This window comes from Lissotriton helveticus, chromosome 11 (assembly GCF_964261635.1).
Source record: "Lissotriton helveticus chromosome 11, aLisHel1.1, whole genome shotgun sequence".
In the NCBI taxonomy this organism is placed as follows: domain Eukaryota; kingdom Metazoa; phylum Chordata; class Amphibia; order Caudata; family Salamandridae; genus Lissotriton; species Lissotriton helveticus.
This window is the reverse complement of record NC_136072.1, coordinates 487,412,407-487,426,368: the sequence shown is the minus strand read 5'-3', so window position 1 is coordinate 487,426,368 and position 13,962 is coordinate 487,412,407. Positions and strand designations below refer to the sequence as shown.

Genomic DNA, 13,962 nt, shown 5'->3' with positions numbered 1-13,962 from the left:
ACAAAGGCCTGCAGGTAAGACTTCATCTTGAAAATACTTTTGGTACGAAAGGCTTCTTCTAGGGAATATTAGCCAATGAGAAGGCATTGCCAGGTATTTATTTACCAGTGTGTAGTAATTTACATGTAAAATTATAGATCGGTGACTGTGACCTACAGGGATGTTTTCACCAAGAGGTTCTGAGTGACATCAAATAGACAACAAGAGGAAATCTTGAGTTGCTTATGATGTCATTCAGAACCCCGAGGGTCAGGTCCTGTGACATGCAATTGGTGTAAGACCTAGGGAAATGAAGAAAACAGAGTTTTGTGCGACAGCCCCAGCTGTGTCTTGGAATTGCCCTAGTGCGATTGATGTTCAAGTGACCCTCAGAGAGGTGTAGGCCAGGGACAAACCCAGGGCCATAAGATGCATTTGAGGTGTTAATGATCAATGTGTTCTGCAATTCATAATAATGCTTGCAGCTAGGTACGTTCTGCATCATTACATGAGCTCAGTTATTCACTTCCAAGAGACACAGGCAGCTTTTGCAAGATGCTCCAATCTGTGTGGCTGCTGGAGAGGCAGGAGGAAGGCAGCACTGTCTGTCCACTACCCATGCAGCAAGAAGGCACTTCACTTCATCAGGCTTACCCTCTGGGAGTCAACGTTGGCAAAGTAAAAATGTTTTACACGCTCAATCGAGGAGCCACACGCCACTGCACCACACAGACAAACAGCTCCTACAGCTGTGGAGGCAGGCAGCTCCTCTACCGGCCCACCTGGACATCTAGGCAGGTTGGTACAAGTCTGCCAACAAGCCTAGCCCACAAAAGACTGGCAAGAAAGATGCCTGGCAAAAAGGGAGGGTTGCCCCACCTTCAAAACAGCCATCCACCACCTTCTGCTGCTAGCCAGAGACAGGGCTAGACCACTGAGTGTCGATAGTCCCCTGTCTGGTCAGTAGTCTTGAGCCATGCTCAATGTATATAACAAGGACCCCCTGATATAGAGATAAAAACAATTCCTAGGTCAGGGGCATATATATGAAAAGTAACAACCTAGGCAATTTATACTGTATTGTCTTATATAATAATAAATGGGGGAATCAAAACATTAACAATTAGAGTTCTGCTTTTTATTGTTACAAATTATTAAAACCACATATAATAAAATACATAATTCAATACAAGAATTTATGTTTATGGGACATATAAAGACAATAAATGCAATTTTGTATACAATAAAGATCATACAAATGTCAAAAATTAATTAAAAAGGTTTTTAAAAAAAAATAATAGTGGCACAATAATAAATTCTCAACCATGCTGCCAGGCTAGGTCCCCCTTGCCTCATTTGGAGGTGCCTTGGTTGCTCAAATCGTGGATTGGTCCGGGTCAAGCTTGGGAGGGCCAAAGAGGCAGTTGCTCTGTCTGTATCTCTCTATCAGGACCAGGCCAGAATGGCACTTCAAACTAGTTTCCCCTAGGGCATGCTGGATGAACATTGATTCCAGCTGGAAAGGGCTTTCTGTCAAATTGGACCCATCCCTGACTAGCCGCTATTATACTGTCCCCAGCCCTCTCGTGTATTGGTCGGGTTTTCCTTAGCAGAGAGAAAAGCCTACCCCTCACCTGGTCCTTGCTCAAGTAGCCAGAAAGCGAGGGGAGGTACAGTGCCATGTGTCTGCGTGCCTTCTGGAAGGTGGCTTAGGTTAAGGCTGGCATTGTTTACACTTGGGCCACTCCACCATTAATGACCCTTCAGCCAGTTTACCTGTAGAAACCTTATTACAGTGTTTACTTCCTAACAATTGTAAAGTTTGTCCATCTTCTCTGTGCTCTGCCAGGATTGTTGCCAACCACCAGCCGGGCTGATCCTAGGACCTTTTTAAACCATAAAAATTGGAATTAGTGCCACAAAGTGTGTACAAATGGAACTGACATCATCAAAGCAAGTTTATGACCTACTCTTACTGGGAATTTCTCTTTCATGGGAAATAATTCCAGTTCTCAATCCCTGTCTTGAATACTGCTCAACAGGTTACCAGCACCAGTCAGCAAACAGTAAACACATGCTGATTTGTTTAATGTAGCACACATGTAGTCCAGGACATCTAATGGCATCACAGACCTGTCATTGCTTAGCCTTGAGTGACTGAATGCTGCTTGTCCTTCTGAGAAGTTGATTACCGACCATTAAGGGTCATGTAACTAATTAGCATTGAGAAGTCTCACTGAATATTGAAAGTAATCAGGCAGATTGCTCCCCTAATTAGGAACTGTAATGCACCACCACCACCTCCAGAATTGAGTCAAACCATCAATCTGTCATTCCTTTGTGTGTGCAGGCCAGCTGAGGTTTCCCATGTTGAGTCGAATTAAGCTGCAACTGTCTCTCCTGGTGGTGCCCTTCCATCATTTCTTTCAGGTTTCAGCTTTAAACCTTATCCTACCAGGCCCCTGAACCGAAAGGCTTTGGTTTCCCAGAAGCTGTGTGCAGAGTCATGCGATTAAAGCAGCTCGATCGTTAGTCAGTATTCTTTATGGTCAGAATCCAATGTTATCTGATTGACTTTGAGCATCTGACGCCGGTTCCAAATTATTTTAAATATTCTTGGGAGCGCTAGAGGGCGCACAGCAAGATGGCTGCGTCGTGCAGCGAGCCTATCCATTTAAAATCCTGTCGTTTCTGCCCGCATCCTGTACCTCTGCACACGGAACCCGGTTGCTCAACACCTATGGCACAATAAACTGTGAAAATATCATTCCCACTGCAGCGACACATGCTGAGATTTACTGCGGAGCCCTATCTCCTTAAGATGGCGGCCTAGGGCCCACACCAGCTGCTGGTGGGCCGACTGCGGTGGAGACTGGAGGTCGCAACCGGCTTGAGGAGAAAGAGACTGTACAGCTCCCCAGCGGGCCCCTGAGAATGCTTCCTGCCGATGAGTGAGAGCTGGAAAGGCGTGTGGGGTATTTTCACCGCCTTACCTAGTCCTTGCGTAGTGGTGACCTGGGCCACGCCGCAGTTGCTGGAAGCGGGGGGCGCGTGACTCCTCCTTGTACCTGATGGCAGTAGAGTTCTGGACACGTCGTGGCCTGGGGTGCCGCCGCCTGGCCTTGAACCAGCGAACTGAGAACCGAAGTGTGGAACAGCTGCCGGGAGAAGGGATCCCCGACTGGACCCGTGCTTGAACCTACAACCAATCCTGAAGCATGCGCATCCAATAAACGGAGCACCCGGGGGCCCAACGCACTAAGAAAACTACCTCGATTTTGAGGAATCAACCTGAAATGACGCTCCATACTCACGGGGTCTCACCCCCTGCAGCGCATTGTGGTGGTTGCCGGGCGGCCTGGGACCCACAATGCTGGTTTTTTAGTCAGCCGGCATTTCACCCACGCTAATAGTGGCCTGCCACGCTCCAAAACGAGATCCTGGAACAGCGCTGGAGCTACTCCCAGACCCGTGCCAGGAATTGTCTACTTGGCCCTTCGGACGCTCCATGACTCCTTCTGTGTGGTCGCTGTGTGTGAGGAACCACAGACAGACCTCTCAAAGTACCGGGATCCTTATGAGTACTAATGTGTGACCTACGGGTCAATGAACAGCGGATCTCAATATGGGGGGGGCATGCCTGGTCATTTCCTGGGAACATGCAACTGTGCATGGTAACCCGCTGCGCCTAGACCTCACAAAAGCATATTTGAATCCTATCACTCTGAGGTGACAGCCTTGGCTGCCTGTGTCTACAGCATCAGACCTCATCCACCCGCAGGAACAGCGTAGGGGACATGTGGCATCCCTCTCTGCTGAAGTCAGTGTCTGCAGAGGTACCTTAGCTGCGAGTTCCCTTCTCTGTGCCACCGTTGCAATCACTGCTAGGTCCTTGCAGAGCGTGTGGCACTCTCGGAATCTCCATTGCGCGGTGAACCCAGAGCATACTGTTCCTTCTCTCTTAGATCTCTGCACTATCACTACTCTCCACGTGCAGCCAGGGTGCAAAAATGGGGAAAAATGGGTAAAACAGAACGCAGCAAATCTCGCCTCAAGTTTGAACCTCGCAAATCCAGCAAATCTCCGCAATGATCCACATCGGACTCAGAAATGGACGCCCCTACTGATAGCCTGTCTGCGATCGAAAAACCGCTCCTAGCTGTTCAGTCCATTCTACAGACCATAGATGGCAAGATAGACAGTCTAAACCTGAGAACGGATCATATGTCCAATAAGTTGGACAAGCATGCTCTGCGTCTTGGAGAGGCGGAAACGTTCATATCTGATGCTGAGGACAGCCTACAACACGTATCATCAATACATCTGCCATGGAGAAGGTGCTCGCAATAATACAGGCCAAAAATGAGGACCTCGAAGTTAAGTCACGGCGGAGCAACCAATGTATTGCATGCTTACCTAATTCCACCAACACGGGCCGCATTGAAACGTACATCGAGACGCTCATGCAGGCGCTTTTTGGTGCTGGACATCTGTCTCACCTGTGCTGATAATTGAGCGAGCGCACCACTCACTGGCCACTAGTCCTCCACCGAGAGCTCCCCCACGTCCCATAATTGCACATCTCCTGAATTACAGAGACCAGGATACCATCCTCCGCATGGCCAGAAAGAAGGGGAACATAGTACATGAGGGGAACTTCCTCGCTTTTTATCCAGATTTTACCGCAGCAGTGCAGGCAGCGAGAAAAGAATATCAACCTGTAAAGAAAATCCTTTTGGCGGAGAAGAAGCCCTATGTGATGTTGTACTCGACTTCGCATTGGCCTGAATGGAAAGTCAAAGATTTTTACCTCGCCAAAATTTGCAATGGACTACGCAAAGACACTAAATCGTAGGAACCGGGACTCCTCCAACCCAGAGAATGACGATAACGATGTATCCTCACAAGGAACTGCAGAGTGACAGTCTAACTGTGTTCACATGGAACTATGCTTTCGGCAATGTTGTTGGATTTACTGTTGTGACTGGCCTCACATTATATGCAGATTCCAGTTGGACTGCTGACCTGAACCTTGCCCATGCAGATAAGATCTTTCTGTATATTATTTTTATTTCTATCATTGATGGTCTGTGTTGGGTTGCCTTATGATATGGGTGGGAAACTCTTTTGTTGTTCTCTGGCCACCTCCTTTTTCACCGGGGAGGGATCTTGTGCTCCTGTGGTCCCCTATGGGTATTCTCCACAGCTGTTCTGGCAGCTACTTTCTTCTATCCTACATTGATCGGGGTGGTTTGGGATGGCATTGGCATACTGGGGTTGCTGAAGTGGGTGGGAGGAAAGGGGGGAGGGGGTAGAGGGAATTTGAAGTGGCACAGGAACAAAGTGTTTCAATGCATGCTATATGTTATTTGCGTACGCTACAGATGGGTTATGAAAATGCTGTCTGCCTAACGTAGAGTGTGCTGGGCCTTAATTCCCCAAAATAAATACGCCAAGTGCTGGCCTATTTAGAACGGCAAGATGCTAAAATCACCCTCATTCAAGAAACACATTTAACATGTCACATTGAGGCGCAAATAGGGGCTGTGTGAGCTGGATACAGACAGGTCTCATCGTATTCATCGTATGCCAGAGGTGTGATTACACTCATCAAGAAAAGTCTGCCCTTGGCAATGATCAAAAGCTGCACAGACGTTGAAGGACGGTAAGCCATAACACACATTAAGCTTGCAGGGGTCCTGATTACTTTGGTAAATGTGTATGATCCTAATGTAGAAGACCTTGAGTTTTATGAGCGGATATTGTCCATACTGCGGGAATGGCCAGCTGGCAGTGATTTTAATACCCATTTAGACCCGAGCAAGGACAAATCAAGTGGGATGGGGGGACACTCACCCAGGGCGGCCAAAGTTATTAATGAAGGGATGGCAGAGCTTGCTTTGACGGATGTATGGCTCCTGCGTAACCCGGACAAACTTGAAAGCACATATGTTTCCACTGTGCATGGTAGCTGGTCACGGTTGAACTATTGAATAATAACTGAGAGCAGTACGACCTGGATCTCAGACATAGAGGGGCTCCCAAGAACATTGTCAGACCACAACAGGGGGGTTTCAGTGTACCTGATATATTCCTTTACTATCTCTGTGCTCAAGCACAATTTGCCTACTATTGGTATCGCAATCACAATTTCATACCACATGTTGCAGTGGAGGATGGTGATGCACACCCCACCCCCCTAGGCTCCATACTGACCCACACAGATAGGGGCACGCCCAGCTCGGAAATCTGTTCCATTGATGCTACCATGACAACCTGTCAGGCACTGGGCCGCAGGGCAGGGAAAATTGCTGTTATACTCTCCACTTATGCCCCTGGCACACCATGCTGGAGTATCAGTCACACACGAGAAAGGTGTCATGCGTACTCTGATGTTAGTCGGTATGGACAAGATGCAAGACCTCTTCCCTGGTGTAGGTTTTTAACACAAGCAGATCTCAACTATGTGCAATATTCAATGCCTCTATGAATTTGTACCATTCATAGACTGAAGAAGGTACTACAGGCACACTACCCCACATTCTCGACCGAACCCCTGACTCTGCAAATCCTACATACCCTGCTTACCACCCCTACAAGGCATAAACTGGTGACTAAGCTCTACCAAGCCGTTAGCAAGAAAACCCCTCTACCTCACCATAAGAACATGGAACAGTGGAATAAAAAATGTGATCCACAGATTACACAGAAGAACTGGGAGTACTCTTGCCAAATAACTAAAGCACTTACACCCAATGGCAATGTACGTATAATTAATTTTAAGACTCTACACCAGGTTTACATTACACCACACAAGCTATTTGCATATGGTCTCAGAGATAATGATAAATGCAAAAGATGTGGTGGTTCAGGTGCGGATTTTTGGCACCTGGCATGGGATGTGGAAAGGTGGAGGCATTTTGGGTAGCCATTATTAAAATAATGCAAGAAACGACTATTCTTACCTTGGCCTGTACCCCACAGGTGTGCATGTTGGGTCTGGTGCCATCCTTAAAGGGAGCTGTGTGTAGATTCATCAAAATAGCACTGCTACTAGCTAAGCGAAGGGTGGCAATGTCTCGGGAGAGTCGAGCGAGCCCCTCTACTGCACAATGGTTAAAAGACTAAGGGCCATATGTATCAAAATGTTGTCCTGGGTGGGGTTGGGTTAGAACGGGAAGAGGCACAGGGTGTGATAACATAGTCACTGGGTCCTGCCGGCGGGGCAGGGGTTTTTTGATTGTTCTGGGAGGACCACCGCTTGTCTGTTTCCAGGGATGTTTATCCTTGCGGCGTTGGAGTTCTTGTGCACGGTGATAGGCACCAGCAATCTCTATAGCCCCTTCGAATGTCAATTGGGTGTGTTGCCTAACCCATTTTTGCACAGGGGGATACAGAGAGGAAAGGAATAGTTCCAGATAGATACTTTCCATATTATCCTCCTTAGAGGACGTCAGGGGCTTTAACCATCTATCTGCCAGGTCTCGGACACGGTAGGAAAGAGTTCTCGAGGTCCCTTGAGGGCCTTCTTTCACTTGTCTTAGATGAATCCAATAGGTTTCTTCCTCTGTGCCTAGCCTTTCTAGTATGATCTTCTTGCCGTCCTCATAGGGGGAAAGGCCGAGGGGGTTTGCGGCGTGCTTGTAGCCTGACAACAGGGTACCCAGATAATGGCCCCACTTGTCTCCGGGCCATCCCACTGCCCTTGCCATCCTCTCAAAATTGGAAACAAAAATCGGGTCCTCCCCACTGACATACTTTTGGAGAACCACAGATGGTAGGGTGGTGTAGCTCCAGAGTGTTGGCCAATCCTCCAATCGTTGTTTCTTGTATCTAGCTTTGCTCCGAGAGGGTCTTAGGGAGCTTCTCTCTATCTTCCTCCGCGACCAACAGGACTTTTTCCATTACAAGGCCCAGTCTTTCCTGCCCCTCTGCCATCTTCCGCATTGCGGCCTCCATCTTCCCTGATCCTACTTCTCACACTAGGTGTGAGAGGGACGGGCGGAAGAAAAACGAGGAGGCCAAAGTCAGGGCTCAAAGATGCTAGGATTTATTTAGGTTCACCAAAACAGAGAAACTATAAGCAGGGATGGGTTCTTTCTCGTCTCCTTGTAGCTATGGCTGCTGTCTTTCTCCACCTCAGGTCGTTGTTTTTTTGGCGGATGTCCCGGGAGGCTCATGAAGGAGAGGGAAAAAACAGAAAGGGGCAGTGAGTTAACTCAATCCTCGAAATAGCATGTAGGACAGAACCCTTCACCTCTTTCACAGGTTGGTAGACATGCAGACCTCAAAATAAAAGAACAACAACAAAAGGAGTGAAATAAAAGGGAGAAGAAAACCAATATTTGGTATTGTGGCGTTTCTATACCACGGTCTTTTGGAAATGCTTTCTACGTTTCTGGGTGTCTTTCCCGTGTAGTATTTCAGTGTGGGGTAGGTCGGTGATAGAGCATGAGGGGTCGGTCACGGTTTATGAAAACAGTGAGGATAGCAATATCCACAGTGATCCCATGGTGAGGCCCCCGTTCCCCATTTCCCTCCCTTTACTCCCACCCTTCAATCCCACCCAAATCACATACCGCGTCCGACGCAACTCTCCTGAGTTACATCGGCTCTCCAGCATCCTCCAGGGGTGTCCACCGCTCGTCTGACCAGACTTCCGGACCTCCGCCTTCGGCAGGGTCTTGAGAGTCGTGGCTTTCGGTGATCTCCTCTTCTGCAATCGTGGGTCTCAGCTCTCGATTGACTAGAGAATATCGTAGCGCTGGCGCTTGGTAGCAAGTAGGACTGCTACAAGCGTTTTCTTGTATTCCTATTTGTGCTCTGCTTTTAGTTCTTTTTAAAAACTGTTTAAACTGTGTAAATTACCTGAATTGGGCTCGCTCACTCCCCGTTCCACCGCAGCAACCAGTGCTGTTTGTTGTGGAGGGAGGCAAGCGGCACCACTTCCTGGTTGCTCCATCTGAGGCGGCCATCTTCGGTGGGTTGACGCGCTAGTCTCCCACTCCGCCCTGATTACTTAAGGGCTGGACAGTATCGCGTTCGAGATTGACTAGAGAATATCGTAGCGCTGGCGCTTGGTAGCAAGTAGGACTGCTACAAGCGTTTTCTTGTATTCCTATTTGTGCTCTGCTTTTAGTTCTTTTTAAAAACTGTTTAAACTGTGTAAATTACCTGAATTGGGCTCGCTCACTCCCCGTTCCACCGCAGCAACCAGTGCTGTTTGTTGTGGAGGGAGGCAAGCGGCACCACTTCCTGGTTGCTCCATCTGAGGCGGCCATCTTCGGTGGGTTGACGCGCTAGTCTCCCACTCCGCCCTGATTACTTAAGGGCTGGACAGTATCGCGCTCGAGATTGACTAGAGAATATCGTAGCGCTGGCGCTTGGTAGCAAGTAGGACTGCTACAAGCGTTTTCTTGTATTCCTATTTGTGCTCTGCTTTTAGTTCTTTTTAAAAACTGTTTAAACTGTGTAAATTACCTGAATTGGGCTCGCTCACTCCCCGTTCCACCGCAGCAACCAGTGCTGTTTGTTGTGGAGGGAGGCAAGCGGCACCACTTCCTGGTTGCTCCATCTGAGGCGGCCATCTTCGGTGGGTTGACGCGCTAGTCTCCCACTCCGCCTAACCTTTTTAGCCCGTACCCGTCCGCGCAGCGGTGACGCGCAGCGGTAGCGCCGTAGACGCGCCGAAGAGGCGCCAAAGAGAAGCCAGTCTGCGCCAGTCCGCGTCCAGACGCTTCCTGCTGACTGGTGCCTGGCTTCGCTCGTCATGGCAGGCCCTTCGCTGTCTTATGATGCAATTTCCCTTCACGCCCTTCGTCCGTCCTTTAATTCGATATGTGATCATACTTTCCTTCCTTCCCATACTGATTATGTCTGCAAAAATTGTAACTGGCGTCCTTCTGTCCCTCCTACTTGCCCGTTACCTCCCACTCAGGAATGGAAAATGTTTCTCCTAAATTGTAGGTCCGTCTGCAAACATCATACTGAGCTTCACTCTTTGATTGAAGACCTCAATCCTCATGCACTTTTCCTAACGGAAACGTGGCTCCATATGGACAATGATCCAGCTATCGTTTGGGCCATTCCCCAAGGATTCATGTTAAAGAGACTAGATCGCCAGACTGGGAGAGGTGGAGGAGTGGCCATTGTCTATCGTGACAGTTATAAATGCCGAATCATCCCTACAACCTCGCCAACTTGCGAAAGTTTACACTTTTCGCTCGATTTCTCCCCCACCACTACCTTCTCTGGCATCCTAGCCTACCGTCCCCCTGGTGCTCTCAACAATTTCATTATTAAAATCACGGATCTTGCTGCAAGTAACGTGTTATCCTCACCCAACTTTACTTTGTTGGGTGATCTCAACCTGCACCTAGATGATCCCCACGATACCGCAGCCAATACCCTTTGTTCTAACCTTCAAGCGCTGGACCTACATCAAAAGGGGTTCCATGCAACTCACAACAGAGGTCACTTGCTGGACCACATTTACAGCAATATTGATGATCTCATAGTCAAACCCCCCGTCCCACTACCCTGGACGGATCATTTTTTGATACCCTTCACCTGGCGTACCAATCTCTCTCCCTCCACTTGCGGCCTCGTTAAACATCGAGGCAGGAAATGGCCCTCACTTCCCCTCCCTGCTTGGGAAGCTGCCCTGGTTAAAGACATACCCGGGAAGGCGCTGAACTCCAATACAGCAGCCAACAACTTTGATGATTGGATCTCTTCCACACTCGACACGGTCCTTCCTGTACAGGCTAGTAACCTTACGAAAAGATCTAGAGCCGCCCCATGGTTTACTCCCACTCTCAAGGCCATGAAATTAGCCTGCCGTAAATATGAAAGAGCCTGGAGACAGGACTACTCCAAATCTAGGAAGGATGAATACAGAGCTGCTATTAGGCTCTATAAACAGGAGATAAAGATGGCACAAGCCTCTTTCTACTGGAGCAAAATCAATGCAGCCGCTAACGCTCCAAGGGAAATTTTTAAAATCGTTAAATCACTTATTTCGCCCCCTATGGAACACCCCTCCGCTGATGGTGCCCAAAACCGCTGCAATGAACTGGCTGTTTTTTTCTCTGAAAAAATACAGACTATATACTCTTCTTTTAGGGATGTCAACAATGACTTGGAACTTCCCACTCCCTCCACTTCTGGTGCCCCTGTCTTGTGTAGGCTTGACACAATTCCATTCTTAGACATTCCGGCCCTAGACAGACTCATCCCCAAAGTTACCTCAGGCTCCCCTAATGACCCAGCACCCCCTCAGACCCTCATCAAGGCAATGGGCATAATTCGCCCGGTCATATTGGACGTTCTCAACACTTCCATTTCCTCAAAAACCGTACCTCCCTCCTGGAAGTGCGCGATGGTGAGGGCCCTGTTGAAGAAGCCCAATCTTGACCAATCCAACTTGGCGAATTATCGTCCTATTTCCCTGCTTCCTTGGCTGAGTAAACTGCTTGAGAGGCACGTAAATAACATCTTGATGAACTATTTGGAGTCAAATAGCCTTCTACGTGCCTCTCAGACAGGGTTTCGGCCCTTACATGGGACCGAAACAGCCCTCTTAGCGGTAACAGAGGAAGCAAGAGCAGTGTTAGACCAGGGTGGCAAAGTCGCCATCCTCTTATTAGACCTCAGCGCCGCGTTCGACACGGTTAACCATGTCACGCTATTACAACGACTGGCGGACATGGGCGTGTCGGGCCCGGCTCTGGACTGGCTGACATCCTTCCCGGCTGACCGCTTCTTTCAGGTCTTTGAGGGCGAGGCAGTGTCACCCAAACATCCTCTCAGGTGTGGGCTTCCTCAGGGTTCTTCCCTGAGCCCCACCCTGTTTAATGCCTACATGGAACCTCTAGACAGGATTGTCCATCCCTTCGGTGTGCGTATTGTCACCTACGCGGACGATACCCAACTGGTGGTCTCCTTAGACCACTCAGAGGTATCGTCCAACACCCTAGGCCCCTGCCTAGAGGCTGTCGCCAGATGGATGCAATCTTCCCGTTTAAAACTTAACGGGGAGAAGACAGATGTTATCTTATTGGGTAACCCCTCCCCCTCTGTCTTTGCATCCATCTGGCCATCATGTCTGGGCCCGCCTCCTGTTCCCAAGTCCCAAATAAAAAGCCTGGGGATTTGGTTTGACACAGCCCTGAACTTCTCAGCCCAAGCCACAAAGACCGCAGCCATCTGTTTTGGCCTGATGAGGATGCTGCGGAAGGTGCTCCCTCTGCTTCCATTTCAGGCAAGGAGGATCCTAGTCCAGGCTCTTATACTATCTCGCCTGGACTACGGGAACGTCCTCTATATGGGAGCCCCCTCCTTTGTCATCCAGAAGCTCCAAGTCACCCAAAACAGTGCGGCTTGTTTACTCTACAACCTCCCTCGCTGGCAGTCTGCAAGGAATGCCCTAAGGGAACTTCACTGGCTCCCCATAGCGGCTAGAGTACAATTCAAGGCTATGTGTACTCTACACAAAGCCTTCCATCACCTTGGTCCGGCAATTCTACAGCCCTTGGTCACTCCTTATGTTCCGTCACGTTCCCTCCGATCCTGTACCCTCCAGCTGGCCTCCTCCATCAGAGTTAGGAAAGCCCGCTGGGGAGGCCGTTCCTTTTCACACACTGCGGCTAAGCTCTGGAACACTCTTCCTCTATCCCTCAGAGGAACTACCAATCATCTTTCCTTCAGGAAAGCCCTGAAAACTCACCTGTTTGCTAGCTCCTGCTGATCTGCCCAAGCCCGCACTAAGTAAGTTTCCAGTCATAAGCGCTACGAGGCCTCCGGGTAGATAGCGCTATACAAGTGCAGTTTCAATTCAATTCAATTCAATTCGATCAGGTTCTCGTAGCACAACGTCTTCGTTCTCCTGCTCCTTCTCTTCCGAGTTCAGTGCATCTTCCAGGATTTTCAGGGACTGCCTTAAGGGGTCGAGAACCCGCCTCTTCTGCTTTCCATTGGTCGAGCACACCCAGCTGGGCAGCGTGGTCCTGCACGCAAGAGGTAGTAGGTAGAGTTAACCCTTGCTTTTCTGGCCTCCTTGGACGCTCGTTTGCAATTACCACGTTTGGATGCCTTGCTGTCCCTGTCATCCCTCTCACAATCACTTTCTGTATACAATACATCTATTACACCAAATGTAATGTTTGATTAAATACTGTACTTTTGAGATATGAAATAGTCTCCCATGCATGGCAATGCAAGCACTTCATCAGAGGTGAAATGATTCACCAAAAAGACTATAGCAAACCCCACTATGTGTATTACAAGAATTTATGACAATAGCTCTTTGCAGAAAGTCAGGCTGTTAAACAAGACAAAAAATGCCATACCTATTTAAAATGGCTCCTTAGCTACCTCACACTTGATTCAAATATTGCCACTAAATGATCCATCTATTGCCACTCAATATGCAATTTGTGCTTTATGATATACAGCAGTGCTTTCCACAGTCAAATCCAAGTCATTGAAGAGACCAGGTAAAGCACTGCATCTCCTCCATGCACCCTATTTTAAGATGCACTTGGACGATTGTTTGCAAGAGTACGGCCACTATAATATACAATAAAGGTATGAGAGTAGGATAGCTATACTTTGTTTCCATAAAGTGCAAGCAAAACGGTTAACTTTGCCAAGGTCGTCTGGACAGAAGGAAGTTCTAATTTGATGTACCTTCTTTGAAACCGTAAACCTGTTGCAAAACAATGGCTAGCAAGCAATGATCTTTCCATGGATTCTGTGAGAAGGGTTGAGTGGTTATGTCTATAGATGTATGGTTTGTTGATTTTGCTGCAGCCAACTCGTGGTACCCATTTGGGGTATGTCTATGATGCTGAGATACTTTCAGGGTTGACTGGTTTTCATAACAACAAAGAGTCAAAGAGAAGCCATCCATCACTGGGTACTCTCAGTTATCAGTGGTCCATTGGGAGTTTTCTACAATGGGCGTGCTACCTTACATTGAAT

At 48.4% G+C, this 13,962-nt stretch overlaps 1 pseudogene; it reads right to left on the bottom strand.

Annotated features, from left to right (window-relative positions):
* Positions 1 to 362: 362 nt before the first annotated feature.
* Positions 363 to 516, bottom strand: LOC144793551 (5.8S ribosomal RNA; annotated as a pseudogene).
* Positions 517 to 13,962: the final 13,446 nt, after the last annotated feature.